The sequence below is a fragment of the Heterocephalus glaber genome, unplaced genomic scaffold (assembly GCF_053883595.1).
Source record: "Heterocephalus glaber isolate CG9 unplaced genomic scaffold, H.glaber_assembly_v1.0 deba00001068, whole genome shotgun sequence".
NCBI lineage: Eukaryota > Metazoa > Chordata > Mammalia > Rodentia > Bathyergidae > Heterocephalus > Heterocephalus glaber.
In genome coordinates this window covers 1222931-1232952 of record NW_028258188.1, presented here as the reverse complement: position 1 = coordinate 1232952, position 10022 = coordinate 1222931, and the positions used below count along the sequence as shown (strand labels likewise).

At 42.3% G+C, this 10022-nt stretch overlaps 1 long non-coding RNA gene across 1 annotated transcript in view; it reads right to left on the bottom strand.

Annotated features, from left to right (window-relative positions):
• The window catches only part of LOC147828466 (uncharacterized), a 98733-nt gene that overhangs the window by 49428 nt on the left and 39283 nt on the right, over positions 1-10022 (bottom strand). The window lies entirely within an intron of this gene.

Sequence of the window (10022 nt, the reverse complement as noted above, 5' to 3'; positions counted from 1 at the left end):
ATCTAGCCCTCTTTGCCTTGCCCAGGAGAGACAAGTGCGCCAATGAAGGTGCTATCAGAAACACCTGTGTGGAGCGACCAGGGTCTCCCCCTTCTAGAAACACTGGCCTTGACATCCAGGTGAAGAAGCTCAGGCTTCAGCCTAGCTCTTAAAGTGGCCGCATTAGACCCTGTTGGCCCTCCTTGCCTGTGTCATGTGACATCTGACGCAGAACCAGTGTTCTGGTAAATGCCATGTTTTCCTGGCTGTTTAGGTGCCTATATGTGGGTGTGGAGGAGGGGGAAAGCACAGATGACACTGAAAGCTATCAACTTTCTGGAGTAGAAAGAAGACACTGTCCTCAGCTCTTGGGTGATATCCTGTAAAAGGAGCCATGTGCTGAAATAAATGATCTGCACAGGAAACATCCTTTTGTTCTGTGGCTTTGGTACACTTAGGTTTTCTTTTAAGAGAAAGATGACTCAGCCCTAACTTCTGGAGTCTGGCTGAGGAGAAGGGTTTGAAAAGACTATTCCCTCTTGGGGGCAGAAGGGGCTGCCACGTGATGAGAAGGTTCTGTTTCGTGGGCAACGACAGGACTACTGGTAATATATTTGTACACTGCTTAATAAAGGACTCTTCACTCTCACACATAAGCACCCCCAACTGGTTGAGCACAAATTAAATTCCCTACAGATGAAGCAAATGATGTTTTCAGCTCTCTAATTGTTGCCAAGCTGCCTCTAGCTGTGGCCTGTTTCCTGCCTTTGAAATTCTACGCTGAGTTCATTTCCCAAACCTGGCCTGGTTGGGGTCTCTTGGTCTGGGTCCATTTAAGATTGGGCCTTTCAGAAGCTCCAGCTCAGTTAAGCCCCCATACCTGTTCTGATATCCAAGAGGCAAATCAGACACGGTGGATTTGAATCCTGGCCTTAAAAAGTTCAAGCTGTGTGACACTGGGCAATAAAATCAGAACTGCTTGCTCAGTGTGGGCAGATGACCTGTCTCCTGGAACTGTGAGAATTCAATGAATAATAACAGGCATCTCTTAAGCAACTAAAGAATAAATGCCTTCTGTTGGTATCAGCTCAATGGCTGTCATCTGTCCACGAAGAAGGGACAGGAAGGGCCGGGGATTTAGCTCAGTGGTTCTGCCTCCTGTCTCGCAAGCTCAAGGACCTGATTTCGATCTCCGGTACCAAAAAAAAAAGGGGGGGGGCAGGAAATGGACAAATGTTGAGCTTCTAGTATGCACCAGGCACCATCCCAACTGTTAACACAGTGACTGTGCAAAAAGATAGCACTGTCCCCATTTTACAGAAGAGAAAACGACCGGAGAAGCTGAGTAGGTTCCTCAAGTTCACACTAGTAAAACACCATGCTTCTGTCATTTGCCATGTGCTTCTCAATTGCTTCTGCTTAGTTAGCTGCTTCCAAGTGGAAGCAACTTTAAAAATCCAAACTCCACCTACCACTTTATACACCAGTGGAGCTCTGTGGATTCCCTCTTAGCTGACTCGCCAAACAAAAGGTTATGCCAGCTGGCCCTGCCCCCTGGGCTAGGGGATTCAAAGCCAGGCAGAGGCCATAAGCAGGCCCATCTTTCTCCATCCTCCCAGCTTTTTAATGCCAAGAGACCTGCCAAGAGGCATTCAGCCTGCCGAGAGACCAAAACAGCATCACTTTCAAGGGTCCCAGAGTGAGCTCCGTTTGCTGGTCTCTCAGAAGCCAGGACTCTTCAAAGCTTTCAAATGATAACAATACTGCTTCATCGTTTGCAAAATACTTTCAACACTGCTGATTATGCATACTTACATATATGATGCATTTATGCGCTTATACAGATGGTACTGATTTCATTCTCGCAACCTGTCAGGAAAGATATTTTCCAGAGGAGGAAACTGGCCCTGAGAGATGAAGAGCCTGTAGACATAGCAGTTTAGCCAAAGTGTCTGCCCTCTCACAGGGTGGCAAATTATATTTGGAAAGTGAATGTGAGGCACTGTTTCTTTTAACATCATTACACCCTGATTTGTCCTTTCCACTCTTGCTCCTCTCAACATCCTTTGAGGAAGACATGTTAGGAGGCTGAATGAGCTGATTTTAAATAGAAAAAAAATGGAGTGAGAGTCCTGAGTTAATCTTAGTTCTCTAGGATCTGCCACTCCCAAGCTGGGCAGCCCCTCCCTTCAAAAGTTTTCACTTCTGCCATTTAAAACGACTTGAAAGGGGGGAAATTTTTGAAATTAAAGCTACCTCTCTGTATCACCTGAATGCCACAAATCCAGAAAGTTCTCTTCCATTTCCTCTGGGCCTCAAGTTGGCTCATCAGCCCAGCAGACACATTGTTACCCATCTCCATTGACCATCTTACAGCAATACCATGTTGTTACCATGATCTCCTTGCAAAATAGCTCTCTCCAACACCTGCACATTATTTCCTCATACATTCCTTTTAATCCACTTAGTCAAGATGCAACTCAAACCAGCACAGTCCACTCATGTTCCAAAACATGGAGATGTGGGCACCAGTCCCGGCTGTGTCACTACCTTATCCCTTCTAGATACAGCCAACATGTGCCTGCTTACCTCACAGGCCAGAGTGAGAAGCAAACTAAATCAAATACGTGAAAGCACTTTGAACAGTTGTAAAACACTACAGGAAAGAGAGGTGTGAGAGTAGTCAGAGACAGACGTGGTTGCCATACTTATAATCCCAGCTATTTGGGAAGGCTGAGGCAGGAGGACTGCAACCTTTAGCCCACCCTGAGCTATTTAGTGAGACCATATCACAGTTTCTTTAAAAATTCATTTTAAAAAACTTTTAAGAAAAGAGCTAGAGTTGTACCTCAGTGTGAAGGCTCTGGCTAGGTTCAGTCCCCTGTACCACCAGGGGAAAAACAAAACAATAGTCAGTGGTTGGTAAAATAGGGGAACAGAGGGAGGGATTCCTTTTTTTTTTGTAATTCAGTGCTTGACAACTTTTAAAGCTTTTTATATGAAATTTTTCAAATATTTGCAAAATAGTATGTGAGAAATATAATGAACCTGTTTACCTATTAGCTTCAACAATTATCAACCCCTCAGTAATCTTAATTCCTACATACCTCCTTTATGTTATTAAGGAATTGTTAGTTTTTTTGGTATATAATGGTATTGCAATTTTTTAAAAAAGAAGGGTCTCTGTTGTCCAGGCTGGTGAGAAAACCCGTGGGTTTTAGCAATCCTCCAGTCTCAGCCTCTCAATAGCTGGGACTACAGGCATGCACCACTGTGCCAGGCTTGTGATTATATTTTTAAAGGGGGAGTTTTGATCTTTTGGAGATACCTTCTGAAACATTTGTAGATGAAAGGAGATGATCCCTAGAATCATAACTTCACTGTAATCCCTTCTCCTCCAATGCTTTCTCAATCCATCTTCTAAATACCACCACCAGCCAGGAAGTTTGTGGCATGATTTTCTTTGTGTGTTGAAACAACCAGCAAAAGAGAATTATGCCCAGTGGAATCTGAGAACTGGGTTACATGTCTATCTGCTAGGCCACAAATGTCTCTAGGAAGCACAAAGCACAGGGGACAAATGAAGGTGGAGTCAAGATACTCTGGTGGTACAGTACTCTGACAAGTATATGTGAAAGGATAATGAACAGCCAGACTCTTTTCCCAACTAATAACAAATCCCTCAAAAAGAACAGAACTAAGCAATGTCATAGGCTAGCATAGTCCAGTATGGTAACAGAAATAGTACTAATAGCTACTGTGCATTAATCACTACTATATACTAAGAAGAGCTTTACATTCACTATTCCTAATCCTTACAACTGCTCAGGGGAGATATTATCATAGCCTGAATTTGTAGATGAGGAAATTGAGGCTCAAAGAAGTAATGTCCCAAAGATCACTCAGCTCTGAGAGGGCTTGGATCCCAGGTCAGCCTAACTATGAAAACTGCAGTGTCTCTAGGAAGCACAAAGCACAGGGGACAAAAGAGATAGGATCAAGGCACTGGTGGCACAGTGCTCTGGGGATAATCTGTCCCCTTTCTCTGTCCAAGTTTTGAGCAACAATTCCACCAGCTTTGTCTGTGAGGCCCTTCAGAACGTCTGAGACATGCTCACTAGGGGGAAGATCCCCTATTCAGAAACCCACCTTTCCCAAGGCCCTCACCCTCAACCTGCAGGGGAACATTCCTGCCCCCAATGCCAAATCCGCCTGCTCTCCCATTCAGCCCTAGCTGACCTTTGTCCAAACAAATCTTTTAATTTCCGCATTCCAGCCTCTCACTCAGAGTTTCATGCGTGGTTCCCAAACCAACGTCCCTCTGGGGGTTGGGTATTTAGCTCAGTGGTTTTGCCGCCTGCTGCTCAAGCGCAAGGACCCAAGTTCAACCCCTGGTACCAAAAACAAACAAACAAACAAACAAAAACAAAAAACAAAGTCCCTCTGGGCTTACTAGGCCTTCCAGAGCAACTAAAACCAGACCTGGGCCATGAGGACAGGGGCTGAGAAGAGAGGTTCCCACCTTACCTCTGAGGTCCTTTAACACTCAGAGAAACAGATACAGCCTCTATTACCCTAGTGCCCTTAGACCTGGCTGGGAGGCTTTGAGAGATTTGTAGAATGACTTCTTTGCCACTTTTATGTAATCTCCCTCCCCCTTTCCTTGTCTATCTTCTTGGGTGAGTTCCACCCCACCTCCAGCTTTCCTGATCACATATATGCTGATGGCTATCATTGGCCCCGACCTTTCCCCTGAACTCCTAGACCTATATCCTATTATTTGCTACTCTGCTTCTCTTGATAAACCATTAGAACTGGAATTCAACAGCCTTCAAATGAACTCATCTCTTTCCCCAGCCTTCTCCCACTATCAGAGCTTCTTAAGTCCCTATCACCTCTTTAGTGCTCTTCCTGAGAAGCTCGGTATTGTTTCTGGCTTCTTCCTTCCAACAAAGCAAGCAGTCAAATGTTTGGTGAATGAATTACTGAATGAATGAGTCCCATCATGAATCAAATTTCTTAATCAGGCAGATTCACAATAATCCAGCCTTTTTCTTTTCATATTCAAACAACTTTACACAAAGAAAACTAAGAATCCCTTTACATTAAAGCAGCAGTCATTTCTCTAGCAGACTGATAGATCATTTTTCTGAAGAAATAACTTTTTCACCAAGTGTATTCAGTGTGGAGGACTGCTTTATATTACATTTTTAAAGCTTACCCTATAATATTATAGCCTGTCTTCCAGTAATTTTAATGACTTCAAATTAGTCTGTCATGTTATATAATCACTTACTTAACCAGCCCCAGATTTTGAACATTTGAATTGTTTCCAAGTTTTTACTGCTTGTTCCTTTGTTAATTTAACAAAGTAAATGACCTTATTTGCTTGTGCTGAATAAAACATCCCTGCAGGGGGAGAAATGTTGGGATGTTACAGGCCAGGAGTGGGAAGGAGACTTTCCACTGAATACTCTTGAATTCTGAATTGTGTGAATATACTGGCTATTCAAAATACAGCTGGATACAAAATCAACCCACAAAAGCCTATAGCATTTGTACACCAATAATGAACCCACCAAGAAAGAAATTAGGAAAACAATACCCTTTATAATAGCATCAAGAAAAATTAAATATTGCCGGGGATTTAGCTCAGTGGTTTCGCCGCCTGCTGTGCAAGTGCAAGGACCCGAGTTCGATCCCCGGTACCAAAAAAAAAAAAAATTAAATATTTAGGAATTAATATAACAAAGGAAGTGAAAGACTTCTACAAGGAAAACTGTAGAACTCTGAAAAAGGATATCAAAGAGGACATCAGAAAATGGAAAGATAGCCTATTCCTGGATACTGAACCAATATTGTCACAAAGGCCACACTACCAAAACTGATATATACATTTAATGCCATCCCAATCAAAATACCAACAGCATTCTCCAGATCTAGAAAAAGCAAACTTAAAATTTATGTGGAACCAGAAGAGACCCAAAATAGCAAACACCCTACTGGGCAACAAGAGCAAAGCAGAAAGCATCACAATCCCAGATTTCAAATTATACTACAGAGCTACAGTGACAAAAACAGGATGGTACTGGCACAAAAAACAGACATGTGGCTGGACGTGGTGACACATTCCTGTAATCCCAGCACTTGAGAGGCTGAGGCAGAAGGGTTGCCATGAGTTCAAGGCCAACCTGGATTACATAGTGAGACCCTGTCTCAAAAATTAAATAAATAACCCCCCCTCCAAAAAAACCAGACATGTGCTTCAGTGGAACAGAATAGCGTATGAGGAAACAATCCCAGGCACATTCGGCCATCTGATCTTTGACAAAGGGGCCAGAAACATACATTGGAGGAAAGATGGACTCTTTAACAAATGGTACTGAGAAAATTGACTCTATACATGCAGAAGATTGACTCTAGATACATATTTCTCACCATGAATTTAAAAAGAATAAAAAAAGGATCAAAGACTCAGATAACTTAAACACTTAAACTAATGGAAGATAAAATAGGTAAAACTCATGAGACACAGGCACAAGTAAGGACTTTCTGAACAGAACCTTAAATGCACAAGAAATAACATCAAGAGTCAACAAATGGAATCATATCAAATTTTAAAATTTCTTCACAGAAAAGGAAACAACCAATAGACTGAAGAGACCACCTACAGAATGGGAAAAAGTTTTTCCAGCTAGTACTCAGAGGACTAATATCTAGAATACATAAAGAACTCAAAAGAATCAGATCCCCCAAAATAAAACAGCCAATAAAAATTAAGCAAATGAAATGAACAGACACTTCTCAGATGAAGTACAAATAGCCAACAAATACAGAAAAAGATATTCAATATCTCTGGCTATTAGAGAAATTAAAACTAAAACAATACTGGATTCCACCTGGCTCCAGAAAGAACTATCATCAAGAAATCAAACAATAAATAATACTGGAGGCTTCAGGAAAAGGGAACACTTCCACTTTGTTGGTGGGAATGTAAACTAGTACAACCACTATGGAAATCAATATAGAGATTTCTCAAAAAAACTAAAACTAAAAAATCTATTCAACCCAGATATTCCCCTTCTAGATATCTTCCAAAAGAGTTAAAGACATCATATTACAATGACACATGCATTCCTATGTTTATAGCAGCACAACTCATAGTAGATAAATCTTGGAAGTGGCCTATATGTCCATCAACAGAAGAATGGATAAACAAAATGTAGTATTTATACACAATGGAGTACTACTTTGCCATACAGAAGGACAAATTTGAATCATTTATAGAAAAATAGATGTACCTTGAGACAATAATGTTAAATGAAATAAATTAAACACACAAGCTTAAATATCTCATGGTTTCTGTCAATGAGAAACCCAGAATATAAATAATTTAAAGAGAAAAGTAAAAAATAATAGGAAACAGGGAGATAGATCTTTTACAAATGGAAAGGGGGCCAAGAAATAGAGGGAAGGGGAAATAAAAAGAATTAAGATATACCAACTTTCCATGATGAATGTAATCATTAAATACTGCAAATGTACTATTAAAATTTTTTTAATTAAAAAATATTCTGAAACCATATTGTTCATCAGGCATTGGACTAGAAACAGGCTGTTGAGATGGGTCTACACTCGTAATGTAACACCTTGATCTATGTTCTCCAAAAGTATGTACAATATACTTTTGGGACCTAAAGAGAGTGGAGTCTCAGGGAATGGCATTGCTGTGAAACTTGAAGGATGAATAGGAGTCAGTAGGGCTGATAAGACACTGTCATAGACAATGGATCAGAAGAGGAAAAGGGTACTTCCTGATTCAATAATGAGACTATATGGGTATGGTGTGAAACTGAGGAGAAATGAGACTTTTTCGGTACTGAGGATCGAACCCAGGGCCTTTGCACTAAGCTATATCCCCAGCCCTTTTTAATTGTATTTTGAATCAGGATCTTGCTAAATTGCTAAGTAATCCAGATTGGGCTCAAACTTGCAGTCCTCCTACCTCAGCCTCCCCAGTGCTGGGATTACAGGCGTGTACCACCACACCTGGTGAAATGACACTTTTTTTTTTTTTTAGTACTGGGGATTGAATTCGGGTCCTTGCGCTTGCGAGGCAGGCGGTGGAACCACTGAGCTAAATCCCCAGCCCTAAAATGACACTTTTTAGAGCAGAAATCAGTGTAAAGGGGCTCCAGATTCAGGGCTGGGGTTTGCATTTGATCCCCAATGAGGTGGGAGCTTTAGAGGGCTTGAAACAGGTTACAGAGACTATGAGAGCAGTTTGTTTTTTGTTTGTTTTGTTTTTGTTTTTTGAGACAGGGTCTCGTTATGCACTGAATTCACTAAATAGTCCAGGCTGGCCTCAAACTCTCGGCAATCCTCTTGCCTCAGTCTCCTGAGTGCTGGGATCACAGGTGTGGACCACCATGCCCAGCATGACAGCAGTTTTTGACAGCAATCCCTCTAACACCATTAAGGAGATCAAAGGAAGAGAGACCAGCTGGCAGCAACCTACTAGAGTCAGGAGACATTGACAGGGGCATGAAGTACGACCAACTGTCCCACTTGGCACAAGGCCATCTGGTTTTAACCCAGGAAGACCCTTGTCCAGGCAGCTCGTCAATTGCAGGCAAATGGTGATGGTTGGTCATTCCAGCCTGAGCCTTGCAAGGTACTGGATCGCGCTGTTACCCAGGGCCTTGCCTGCCTTGAGAAGTGATCTGATGCAATGCTTCCAGGGGATCTTGGAAGCACTGTCTTCCCTACCCTGTGCCCTCAGAGGGCCCTTCTCCACTAGCACTCCTGGACCCCCTCTTGCTATGTTCTAGACCCACCAACTTCCAGATGCATGCAGAAATTTAAGAAAACATCCCCACTTAATACTTTCCAATCTTCCGTTCTACTTCCTTCCCAAATCTAAGGCTCCCCACAAAGTAGACTATTCCCTGTGCCACAGCAAACCTCCAGACTTTTGTGTGTGTTGGGTCTCCACAGGAAATAGGTTCCCCACTTCTCAGCCAATGAGGGCTCACTGCTAATATCACTCTTCACAGCTGAATACCAGTACCATGGAACAACTCCTGGGTGACAGACACTGCATTTGGGGCTTTTCAGATATTACCACTACTCCTTACAGCAAATAAATATGATTAGTCATTTTTACCAGATGAGGAAATCAAGGGTCACACAGGGCAAATGTTTCATTCAAGGCACACAGCTATTAGCCTTCCTTTCTGTATCCTTTGTAATTTGCTTGTAGTCCCCATCCTTGTATGGAAGATAAATGCACTTCCTTCGTTCTTTTCCCACTCCTTTGACTCAGCACACACGAAATTGGAAGCCTAGTATAATACCAGACTCCTAGTCCCTAGGGCCGAAAATAGAAATGTGCTGAGTGAAGGGATTATATATGTACTTTCTATAGTATCTAGCCTGGTGCCTGACATTAAAGAGGTTCTCCGTTACTATTTTTAATTGAGCTGAAATTGCAATACCTAACAAAAAAGGGTGTGATAGAGGAAGAGGATCCAAAGAAAACAGATTATGGCAGAACCTAAGCTATTCAAAGCTTTCTGAAAATGAGTCATTCTGAAGGCTGAGGGTAAACCTTTGAATTCAGAAAGAAGAATCGTACAGCAGCTTCTCAGAGCTTCCTAGCTTCCTCCACCCTTTCTGAGCTCCCCTGCCCCTTCAATAATCTCTTCTTTCCATTTTCTTTCTGTCTTTGTTTTTCAGTTGCTCCTTTGAAGTCTCTTAGGAGTCCCAGGTCCTTATGCCAGCTCCCAATTTCTTGTGGTGGGGACTCACTGTCATGTTTGGGGGGGCTGCCCTTCCAATCCCTTTCCACCTCACCATTTTCTCCTCGCCAAAGCATCTTTTCCACACAGCCTTCCCTCACTGCCCGAGCCTGGTGCACCTTCTTTCTTCTGTGCACCCCACTCACCCCATGCAGGTGGCTGTTTTTCCAGTTGCTTCCCACACTGGACTGTGAGTTTCTTGAGGCAGGAAATCATGTTACCCTGAATCATTTGCAAATTAAA